The sequence below is a fragment of the Eumetopias jubatus genome, unplaced genomic scaffold, assembly GCF_037043125.1.
Source record: "Eumetopias jubatus isolate StellerSeaLion01/CBP00866 unplaced genomic scaffold, mEumJub1_p1.0 scaffold_2, whole genome shotgun sequence".
NCBI lineage: Eukaryota > Metazoa > Chordata > Mammalia > Carnivora > Otariidae > Eumetopias > Eumetopias jubatus.
Window position 1 is genome coordinate 131,272,114 of NW_028274808.1, and position 12,687 is coordinate 131,284,800.

The 12,687-nt window shown below is 40.4% G+C and overlaps 1 protein-coding gene across 2 annotated transcripts in view; it reads left to right on the forward strand.

Annotated features, from left to right (window-relative positions):
- The window catches only part of ABCG2 (ATP binding cassette subfamily G member 2 (JR blood group)), a 138,387-nt gene that overhangs the window by 36,623 nt on the left and 89,077 nt on the right, over nt 1–12,687 (forward strand). The window lies entirely within an intron of this gene.

The window sequence follows — 12,687 nt, forward strand, 5'->3', positions numbered from 1 at the left end:
TGTCAAAGATAGGTTGACTATGTGGGTCTCTTTCTAGGTCCTCTATTTGACTATTTTTTCTCCAATACCACACTGTCTTGATTACTGTAGACTTATAGTAAGTCTTGAAGCCAGGTAGTGTCAGTCCTCCGACTTCGCTCTTCTTCAATATTATGTTAGCTGTTCTGGGTCTTTTGCCTCTCTAATAAAACTTGAGAATCAGTTTGTCAATATCCATAAAATAACTTACTTGAATTTTAATTGTGATTGCATTGATCAAGTTGAGAAGAACTGACATCTTGATAGTATTGGGTCTCTGTATCCATGAACATGGAATATCTCTCCATTTAGTTACTCCTAGATATTGTTCATCAGACTTGGTAGTTTTCCTCATATAGATCTTGTTCATATTTGTGAGATTTATACCTAAGTATTTCATTTTTGGGGTGCTAATGTAAATGACATTGTGGGGTTTTTTTGGCATTGTGTTTTTAATTTCTTTTTTTTTTAAAGATTTTTATTTATTTATTTGAGAGAGAGAGAGAATGAGAGGCAGAGAGCACGAGAGGGAAGAGGGTCAGAGGGAGAAGCAGACTCCCTGCTGAGCAGGGAGCCCGATGTGGGACTCGATCCCGGGACTCCAGGATCATGACCTGAGCCGAAGGCAGTCGCCCAACCAACTGAGCCACCCAGGCGCCCCGTGTTTTTAATTTCAAATTCAACTTGTTCATTGCTGGTATATAGGGAAGTGGTTCACTTTTGTAGATTAACCTTGTATCTTGCAACTTTGCTATATCACTTATTAGTTCTAGGAGTTTTTGTTATTGTTGACTCTTGCATTTTTTTCAATCATGTGACATGATGACATGATGACAATCATGTCATCTGCAAACAAAGATAGTTTTATTTCTTCCTTTCCAATTGTTTTAAATTTTTATCCCTTTCTTGTCTTATTGCTTTGCTAGGACTTCCAACACAGTGTTGAAAAGGAGTGGTAAAAGGGGATACCCTTGCCTAGTTCCTGATCCTAGTGAGAAAGCTTCTAGTTTCTCATGATTAAGTGTAAGATTAGCTGTAGACTTTTTGTGGATTTTTTTAATCAAGTTGAGCAAGTTCTGTATTCCTAGGTTGCTGAGAGTTTATAATCATGACTTGGTGGGCGCCTGGGTGGCTCAGTTGGTTAAGCGACTGCCTTCGACTCAGGTCATGATCCTGGAGTCCCAGGATCGAGTCCCCTTTCAGGCTCCCTGCTCAGCAGGGAGTCTGCTTCTCCCTCTGACCCTCTTCCCTCTCGTGCTCTCTATCTCTCATTCTCTTTCTCTCAAATAAATAAATAAAAAAAAATCTTTAAAAAAAATCATGACTTGGTGTTGGATTTTGTCAAAAGCTTTTTGTGTCTCTATTGATGTGATCATGTGACTTTTCCTTTTTAGCTTATTGATATGATAGATGATATTATCCAAATGTATATAATTCTTTTTATACATTGTTAGATTCAGTTTGTTAATATTTTGTTGAAGATTTTTGCATCTATATTCATGAGAGATATTGGTCTTTTTTTTCTTGTTTTGTCTTTTCTTATAATGTTTTCTTTTCTTGTAATGTCTTTGTCTAGATTTGGTAATAGGGTAATGTTGGCCTCATAGACTGAGTTAGGAAGTACAGTTGACCCTTGAACAACATGGGCCAAAGGGTGCCAACTCTCTGCACAGTTGAAAATCTGCATATAACTTTTATTTTTTTATTATTTTTTTATTTTTAAAGATTTTTATTTATTTATTTAATTGACAGAGAGAGAGAGAGAGAGAGAGAGAGATAGCGTGAGAGGGAACACAAGCAGGGGGAGTGGGAGAGGGAGAAGCAGGCTTCCCGCTGAGCAGGGAGCCTGATGCGGGGCTCGATCCCAGGACCCTGGGATCATGACCTGAGCCGAAGGCAGTTGCTTAACCATCTGAGCCACCCAGGCGCCCCTGCATATAACTTTTAACTCTTTAAGAACTTAACTACTAATAGCCTATTGTTGACTGGAAGCCTTATTGATTTTATAACATATTATGCTGTATTATACCATTTTTAACATTTTATACCATATTCTTACAGTAAAGTCAGCTAGAGAAGAAAATGTTATTAAAATCACAAGGAAGAGAAGATACATTTATTGTACTGTATTTATTTATTTTTTATTTTTTTTTAAGATTTTATTTATTTATTTGAGAGAGAGAATGAGAGAGAGAGAGAGCGCGCGCGCACATGAGAGGGGGAGGGGCAGGGGGAGGGGCAGAGGGAGAAGCAGGCTCCCCACCGAGCAGGGAGACCGATGCGGGACTCGATCCCAGGACCCTGGGATCATGACCTGAGCCGAAGGCAGTTGCCCAACCAACTGAGCCACCCAGGCGCCCTATTGTACTGTATTTATTGAAAATAATCCATGTACAAGTAGCCCCCTGCAGTTCAAACCCATGTTGTTCAAAGGTTAACTGTATTCTCTTGGCTTCTGTCTTCTGAAAGAAATTGTAGGGAATGGGTATAATTTCTTCCTTAAATATTTCATGGAATTACCCAGTGACCCCATTGGGCCTGGTGCTTTCTGCTTTGGAAAGTTATTAGTTATTGATTTAATGTTTCTAAAGATATAGGACTATTCAGATTGTGTATTTCTTCTTGTGTGAGTTTGGGGAGATTGTGTCTTTCATTGGTCCATTTCATCTAGATTATCAAATTGTGGGCACAGAGGTGTTTATGGTATCTTTTCTATTTACTTAATGTCCACGGGTTCTGTAGTAATGTTCACACTTTCCTTTCTGATATATTAATATCAGTATTAACTTTGTGTCATTTCTCTTTATTTTTATCTCTTAGTTAGCTTATCTAGAGGCTTATCAACTATGTTGTTCTTTTAAAAGAACAAGCTTTTTATCCTTCATTAATTTTCTCTGCCGGTTTCCTGTTTTCAGTTTCATTATTTGTGCTATAATTTTATTATTTCTCTACTTTTTCTTACTTTACATTTAATTTTCTCATCTTTTTCTAATTTCCTAAGGTTGAGACCCAGATGACTGATTTTAGATCTTTTTTTCTTTTTTAACATATATGTTTAATGCTGGAAATTTTCATCTAAGCACTGTTTTTGCTGCATTTCATATGTTTTGATAAGTTGTATTCTCATTTTCATTTAGCTCAAAATGTTATTAAATTTCTCTTGAGATTTCTTCTTTGACCCATATGTAATTTGAAAGTGTATTTAATCTTCAAATATTTGGGGATTTTCCAGTTATCTTTATTAATTTCTAGTTTAAATCCATTATGATCTGAGAGCATACATTGTATGACTTTTTTTCTTGAAAAATTTTAAAGATGTGGTCTATCTTGGTGTTTGGTCCATGTCAGCCTGCGAAGAATGTGTAATCTGCTATTGTTGGAAGAAGTAGTTAATAGATGTCAATTATACTCAGTTGATGGATGGTGCTGTTGAGTTCAACTATGTTCTTACTTATTTTCTACATGGTGGATATGTCCATTTCTGATAGAAGGGTATTACAGTCTCTAACTATAATTGCAGATTCGTCTACTCCTCCTTGCAGTTCTGTCAGCTTTTCCTCATGTATTTAATGCTCTGTTGTTAGGTGCATCCTCATTAAAGATTATTATGTCTTCTTGGAGAATTGACCCCTTTATCATTTTTTTTTTTAAAGATTTTATTTATTTATTTGAGAGAGAGAGAATGAGAGATAGAGAGTACGAGAGGGAAGAGGGTCAGAGGGAGAAGCAGACTCCCTGCCGAGCAGGGAGCCCGATGTGGGACTCGATCCCGGGACTCCAGGATCATGACCTGAGCCGAAGGCAGTCGCTTAACCAACTGAGCCACCCAGGCGCCCCCCCTTTATCATTATTTAATGATCCTCTTTATCCTGATAATTTTCCTTGCTTTGAATGCTGCTCTGTTTGAAATCAATATAAGTAATCTAACTTTCTTTTGATTAGTATTAGCAAGGTATATCTTTCTTTGTCCATTCGTTTTTAACTATACGTGTGCTTATATTTAAAGTGGGGTTTTTGTGATGCCTGGGTGTCTTAGTCGGTTGGGCTTCTGCCTTTGGCTCAGGTCATGGTCCCAGGGTCCTGGGGTCAAGTCCCACATTGCTCAGGGAGCCTGCTTCTCCCTTTGTGTGCCACTCCCCCTGCTTCTGCTCTCTCTCTCTCTCCCTCTGACAAATAAATAAATGAAATCTTTAAAAAATAAAAATAAATGAAAATAAAGTAGGGTTTTTTTTTTTTTTAAAGATTTTATTCATCCATTTGACAGAGAGCACAAGCAGGGGGAGCAGCAGAGGCGGAGGGAGAAGCAGGCTCCCCACTGAGCAAGGGAGCCTGACACGGGGCACGATCCCAGGACTCCGGGATCATGACCTGAGCTGAAGGCAGCTGCTTAACTGAGCCACCCAGGCACCGCAAAGTGGGGTTTTTTTTTAGACACTGTGTAGTTCTTTTGACCCAGTTTGACTATTTTTGTCTTTTAATTATTGTATTTGGGCCATTGATGTTTAAAATGATTATTAATGTATTTGGATTAATATATATCTTGTTACTGTTTTCTCTTTATTGCCTTGTTCTTTTTTTTTTAAGATTTTATATATTTATTTGAGAGAGAGAGAGCGAATGAGAGAGAAAGCATGAGCATGGGGAGGGCAGAGGGAGTGTGAAGAATCAGACTCCCCACTGAGCAGGGAGCCCATGGAAGGCCTTAATCCCAGGACCCTGGGATCACGACCTGAGCTGAAGGCAGATGGTTAACTGACTAAGCCACCTAGGCGCCCCGTTGCCTTGTTCTTTGTTCCTATTTTTGTCTTCCACCTTTTTTCCCCTACCATTTATGGCACTTATTGTTTTAATGAAGCATTTTATATGATTCTATTTTCTCTCCTTTGTTAATATATAAATTGTCTTTTTTTTTTTTACTTTTTTTAATGGTTGCCTTCAAATTTCTGACCTATGTTAGTTTCCTTTTCTCTAATGTTAGTTTCCTTTTCTCTAAAGAACTTCTTTTAACGTTTCTTGCAAGGAAGGTAAATAGGCAACAAATTGCCTCAATGTTTGTTTGAGAAAATATTTCTTCTTCACCTCTAGGTTAGTGTTTTGGGTTTTTTCTCTCTCAGTACTTTATTTTTTTTAAGATTGTATTTATTTATTTGAGAGAGAGTGAAGGAGAGAAGGAGCAGGGGGAGGGGCAGAGATAGAGGGAGAAGCAGATTCCCTGCTGAGCAGGGAGCCCAACGGTGGGCTCAATCCTGGGACTCTGGGATCATGACCTGAGCTGAAGGCAGATGCTTAACTGACTGAGCCACCCAGGTTCCCTTCTCTCAATACTTTAAATATATCACTCCACCCCCTTCTTGTTCACATGGTTTTAGAGAAATTGGACGTAATTTTTATCTTTGCTCCTCTATAGATAAAAAGATTTTTCCTTCTGACTTTTTCTTTGTCTTTTATTTTTACAAGACTTTTTCTTACAAGACTTTGTCTTTTATTTTCTGCAGCTTGAATATGATATGCTTAGGTGTAATTTATTTGGTATTTATCCTGCCTGGTGTTCTCTGAGTTTCTTGTGGTTTTGTGATGTTATAGGCTGAGTGTGTTCCCCTTGGTATTAAGAGGTGGGAGTCTTTAGGAGGTGATTAGGCCATAAGAGTAGAGCCTTTATGAATGGGGATTAGTGTTTTTATAAAAAGGTACATGAGAGCTTGCTCTGACTCAGTCATGTGAGGATGCAGTAAGGAGAGAGCCATCTACAAACCAGGATGCTGCCTCTTACCAGAACCAAATCTGCCAGCACCTTGATCTTGTATTTCTCTGCCTCCAGAACGCTGAGAAATAATTTCTGCTGTTTAAGTCACCCAGTCTATAGTAATTTGTTGTAGTAGACAGCTAAGACATGTGGTTTGTGTCTGACCTTAATTCGGGGGAAATTCCCAGTCATTATTGCTTCAAGTGTTGCTTTTGTATCATTGTCTCTTTCTTCTCCTTTTGGTATTCTCATTATGTATATGCTATGCTTTTTATAGTTGTACCACAGTTCTTGGATATTCTGTCCCCTTTTTTTATTCAGTCTTTTTTCTCTTTACTTTGTTTCCATTGACATATTCTCATGATCAAGAGATTCTTTCCTCAGTTATGTTCAGCCTACCAATAAGCCCATGAAAAGCATTCTTCATTTCTGTTACAGTGTTTTTATTCCCTAACATTTTTTCTGGACTCCTAGAATTTTCATCTGTTTACATTACCTATCTATTCTTTCAAGTTTACTTTTTTTTTAAAAAAAGATTTTATTTATTTATTTGAGAGAGAGAGAGAGAGCACAAGCAGGGGGAGCAGCACAGGGAGAGGGAGAAGCAGGCTCCCCGCTGAGCAAGGAGCCCGATGTGGGGCTCGATCCCAGGACCCTGGGATCATGACCTGAGCCAAAGGCAGAAGCTTAACTAACTGAGCCACCCAGGCACCCCATGAATGGTTTTAAATACCAGTTTTTGTCCTCAACAGTCATAGCAAACACACTTTTTTGTTTGTTTCTATGCCTCAATTAGTTCTCAAATGATTAATTGATCTCAAATTATCAAGTACTTGGTAAGCAGTACTGACATAAGATCAACCTAGTTAAGAGGCTGGGCCTCACCTATGTGGATCTAGAAACTGGATCTTTTTCAGTTACTTGTGCTGATGGCCTCATAGTAACTGATTCATAATAAGCTCACAAGAAATTGAGGTATGAATTAGGATGATAATTGATTTTCTCATGGGACATTCCTTTCTTTTTAAATATTTATTTATTGGAGGGGGAGGGGCAGAGGGAGAGGGAGAGAGTATCTTAGGTGACTCCATGCTGAGCCCAGAGCCCGATGTTGGGCTCAATCCCACAATCCTGAGATCATGACCTGAGCCAAAACCGAGAGGCAGATGCTTAACCGACTGTGCCACCCAGGTGCCCCTGGGACATTTCTTTCTATGATTTAGATGTTCAAGTATCCTAAGTGGGTACTTCCAGACTTCCAAGTATGAGAGTAGAAAAAAGCTTAAGAGTTTTGTCATCCAAGTAATGGAAAATGCTTGTGGGTGGAGCTGTCTCCACCCACAATAGAGAAAAACCTCTCTAGGGACTGGAAATTTCATACCATTCTGATCCAATGTTAAAAGATCCAATGTTATTATTAGTCTAATAATTGTGACTACTACTAATAAAGACACCATATATGGGATGATTCTTTGTGCCCAGAACTGTGCTAAGCATTTAATCCTCAGAAAATCTTCAGAGATAAAGATAATTACACTTTGGTAGATTAGGAAGGTTAAATGATTTAATCAAGATCACCCACCCACTTAAGAGAACCCTGAGGCAGGATTCAAAAGCGGAGCTCTCTGAGCCTACCAGTATACTATATGGACTCTAAACCATTCTTGGACTATTTTTTAGTTTCTATTTAAACCAAACTCTTTGTGTTAAACACATTCTTTATTATGATAGGTTATTGTAAATAAAGTTATACATGATTCAGTTTTAGCTTTGGCCAGTTAATAAGGGTGATTGTGAAAAGTTTTCTATGAAATTTATAACCTAGAATATATTAAGCATATAAAAGAAGTGTAGAGAATATGTAATAAATGCTTACGCACCCACTGTGAGGATTCTTGTACATTAGCATCAGTCTCTTCTTTATAAAGAGGTTCTTTTCTTTAAAAAAATTAATGATCATTTATTTATTTTAGAGAGAGAGAGTGCACATGAGTGGAGGGAGAGGGAGAGAATCCTCAAGCAGATCCCCTGCCAAGTTTGGAGCCCGGGACTCAATCCCAAAACCACGAGATCATGACCTGAGCTGAAACCAAGAGTTGGCCGCCTAACCTACTGAGCCACCCGGGTGCCCCAGAGATTCTTTTAAAATATAAATCAATCAGGTCACTTTTCTTCTTGAAACCCTGTGATGGCCTTACCACATCTAAATACATCCTCGGGCGCCTGGGTGGCTCAGTTGGTTAAGCGTCTGCCTTCGGCTCAGGTCATGATCGCAGGGTCCTGGGATCGAGCCCCACATCGGGCTCCCTGCTCAGCAGGGAGTCTGCTTCTCTCTCTGACCCTCTTCCCTCTTGTGCTCTCTATCGCTCATTCTCTCTCTCTCAAATAAATAAATAAAATCTTTAAATAAATAAATAAATAAATAAATAAATATGTCCTCAAAGTACCAACGAACCACTAAGCCCTACACAATCTCTGACCATTTTCCCTCTAGTTATTCACACCCCAGCCACGCTCACCTTGCTGTGCCTTGACGGTGTCAAGCATTTCCTGTCTCAGAGCCTTTGTGCTTAACTCTCCCTCCATCTGCACCACTCTGATCTCAGTATACTCAGGATTAAGTTTAGTTTACAAACAGTGGCATAAACAATATAGATACTTATTCATCCCTCATGTTCCAGACATCTTGAGCTAGGCATTCCAGAGGTAGTATAAAGTCCACGGTTTCAAAGAACCCACATTCCTTCTATCTTGTTGCTTTGTCATGTGTGGCTTCCATTGTCAGACTCACCTCCCAGCCCCGATCAGCCATAGGGATTCCAGTCATCATGTTGGAGCTCTAGCCAACAGGAAAGAGGAAGAAGGAAAGAGCACTCTCTGTTTCTATGAAATGTTGGATAAAGGAGGAAACAGAACACCTCATTTTTTAAAAAAAAGTTTTTCTGAAGTTAAACCTTGCTGTCTAAGGACAATCCCATCTACCTTCATGGCAGCCTTAGAGGGCAATTATAAGGTGCTTTTTTAAAACTGAACTTGTTTCTAATCACCCTGCTAGGGAAAGTCTAGTTGACCTTGAGCTTTTCGTGCCACCTATGGTCCAGGAGTATTCAGATTTCTTTTGTTTTAGCAAAAGAAACCTTTTTAAAAATTAAAAATAAGTGCTATAAATATTTTTATATAATCTTGTATTAACTGGTCAAAGCTAAAACTGAATCATTTGTTAAGATTTTTATTTATTTATTTGTCAGAGAGAGAGAGAGCACAAGCAGGGGGAGTGGCAGGCAGAGGGAGAAGCAGACTCCCCGCTGAGCAAAGACCCCCCCCCCCCCCCGCCGCCCCTGAGGTGGAACTTGATCCCAGGACCCTGGGATCATGACCTGAGCTGAAGGCAGACGCTTAACCGACTGAGCCACCCAGGCACCCCTAAAACTGAATCATTTATAAATAGTTTTATAATAACTTATCAGAATAATGAATGTGTTTAACACAAACAGGTTGGTCTAAATAGAAACTAAACAACAGATAATCCAAGAATTGTTGAGAGTCCATATAGTATTTATAAAATAAACTCCAATATATACAAAATATATTTGTTATTTATATATTAAAATTTATAGCATTCACTTATTATGAAGTTAGTCAATGGAAACAGTATTTTTGATGAGCACAAAAATGTTGTAAAAAGGGTTTATTATAGTTGTAGAAAGCCTCTGAAATAAACCTATTTCTACATTTGTTTTGGTTGTACGGTATTAAGAAAAATATGATTTATAGACTAGTAGTCAGAAATGGTTTCAGGTTTTTGCATTGTTTGGGTTATCTTTATGATTTTTCTTCGATTAAACAGAGATGACAAGAGAGGATGTATTCTGAACTACACATAAGCATCCACAAATTAGCACACAGACTTCCAGCATGTTAAACTTTGGTCGATAGTGTATGAAAGAGCACTGCATGTTTTTGTACAATTTCTTAAATGTTTTGAATAAGTAAGGAAATACTTCTCCCTATATTTAGGATAAACACATTGTTTATTGGCTTTTTAAAAAACTGCTTTGTTGAAATTTAAATGCTGTAAATTTTAAGTATAAAATCCAATGAATTTAGTAAATTTATAGACTTGTGTAACCGTTACTAATCCAGTTTTAGAACCTTTCGATCGCCTCAGAAACCTAGCTGCAAACTTATGCTTCCTGCACCCCCTGCACCTCCTTCTCTTATTTCCCAAACTTCCAGGGAGAAGGGTAGTTGGTCTCCTTCCTGGAAGCTGATGTGTTCGTGTCTGTGTAAAAATATGCATGGTCTATGTTCCTGTAAAAAGTGTTCAAAATAGGGATGCCTGGGTGGCTCAGTCAGTTAAGTGGCTGCCCTGGACTCAGGTCATGATCTTGGGGTCCTGGGATCGAGCCCCCATCGGGCTCCTTGCTCAGTGGGGAGCCTGCTTCTCCCTCTGCCTGCTGCCACCCCAGCTGTGCACTCTCTCTCACACACAAATAAATAAATAAATAAAATCATTTAAAAAAGTGTCTAATATAGGTATAGAACTTGTAGTGAAAGGTAAAAGCTAAAAGTGATTTTGTCATCGGGAGGCCTGTGAGCAAATTCATTTTATGCACTGTGTAATAATGTATAATTGGTATCAAAGTGTGTAACATGTTGACCTGGAATGTTCCTATGGTATCAGAGGACAGTTCTGATGTCCAGCGTTTTCACCGTCTAATGATATCTTATTGATTGGCAAGTTGCAGGTGACATTGTCTGTGGCCTTTGATGCGTACCAGAAGGGAGACTTACAATCCCAACAAAATTGAGGACATACTTCCATGATATTGACACTTCTGTTAGCGGTTTCACACACAGAATCCCATGTGTAGTCAAAGAATAACTGCTGTCTTTCACAAACTCCAGTAGTGTTTGTTTCTGAGAGAACACTTGTTGCTCGTATAAAACTGCTGGAAAAGTTGGCCTTTGTGTCCCTCAGTAAAAGAGGCAACACTACCCAGGACTTTCGGCACGTTGACTTCATGAGATTTAAAATTCCCTTTTTGTGGAGCTGTTAAGGTGACAAGGCTCTTTCAGAAAAATACAGGTGACACCTGTCTGGTAGACTGACTAAGCAAGTATGGAAAAGTAGACCTTATTCATGAAGTGTTTGCTGACAATGGGCAGCTGGTTATATTGAAATGTACCATGGCCTACTAGTATAGTAGGTTGGAAAGAAGTCATGTAAAGGATAGGTTTGGGTAGAAGCTTCTTCCTCACTTAGCAAATGAGGAAGCCCTGCCAGTTGTCCGGGAGGGCCAGGAGTGGAGATCACATGGTTCTCCATGGCTGACCCCATGTTGCAAGACCATATTGCTGAAACAGGGGGACCAAGAGGAAAGACCCCCTTGCTGAGATCTGTGCGGTATGGACTGCTGTTACCTGATGTGTTCAGTACCACCTCCTATCCAGACCTTTTATCCTTTCAGGAACAAACAGGCCTAGATTCTTTTTTTTTTTTATTAAAGATTTTATTTATTTGACAGAGAGACACAGCGAGAGAGGGAACACAAGCAGGGGGAGAGGGAAAGGGAGAAGCAGGCTTCCCGCCGAGCAGGGAGCCCGATGTGGGGCTCGATCCCAGGACCGCAGGATCACGACCTGAGCCAAAGGCAGACGCTTAACGACTGAGCCACCCAGGTGCCCCAAACAGGCCTAGATTCTTAATGTGCCACTGATTTGTTGCTGGCCCAGCCACGAGCTTTACTCCTTGCATTGCACCCGAACCATGCATACCCCCACCCCAACCCCCAGGGTCTTAGCCCACATGGGAGGGCCTCAGGGCGGGGGGGGGCCAGCCTGGGCTCGGGAGCCTGAGGCTGTGTGCTCAACCCTGGTTCAGATCTCTGAAACTGGCGGGCTAATGCCCTCTGGCGCAGCCCTGATGAGGCCAAACAGCCCTGGGCGAGTCCATAACATCAGCTTTGCTGGCTGCACCACAAGGCAAATCCTTGATCCCCAGACCTACAGGCTCTTCGCACACTGTCAAGTTTTGTCCCCTGCCCCACCACGCTCTGACCTTCTCACTAAGCACTTCAGGCAGAGAAAGACCTGGAAACTTTGAAGGCATGTGAGCTACCCAACCATTGTACCTGCAAGCACCAGGACCACCCCCCTTGTCCCCTTGGGGTGGGGCATGCTGATGGCATCATCACCACAGGATCGACTAAGACAGCTAATACCCAGGTTACTTAGGGACAGTTGGTATGTAGCATTACCACTTGAAGAGGAACCAAAGCTTCTGCCCAACTGTTGACCTTGATAAACAATTAATATTGATTAGTGACGAACAGATGTAAGCAGGTAAATGCTGCCAAAAACAAGATGGGAACTGCTGCTCTCACTGATGTGGTACAATCGGGCTACTGCAAAGTTCTGGAGAAAGGAAAGCTCCCAAAGCAGCCCAGCGTCGGGAGGGCCAAATTCTTCAGCAGAGGCGTTAAGAAGATTAAGCGTCTGTGTGGGGGAGCTTGGAGGAGGGGCAGCTGCTGCTCTGGTAGCTTGAAGCCACATGGAGGGAGGTTCTAAATGCTAACAAATGCTTTAAAAAAAAAAAAAAGAATGAATGGGCCTGGGGCAGGGGTTCACACCCCCTTCTCTTGCTGGCACTGATCAAAGGGTGTTGAGAACTTGATGGCACTTAAAACTGTCAGTCCTTAATGACAATGGGGCACAAGTTACCATGGTTCCTAGAGTCTCCCGTCTGCATAGTCAAAATCTGCTTTGGATTTGGAAACAAATCTCAAGTTGGTGAGTATATGGCTGAGCTCTTTTGAGCCAATATACAGAAGATGTAACTGAGAATGCTGAATGCATTATAGGAAGTATATTTTTTAAAAAAAATCCTCAAGCCAATTTGTAGTCATTCCCCGTTCCCAGCCCAA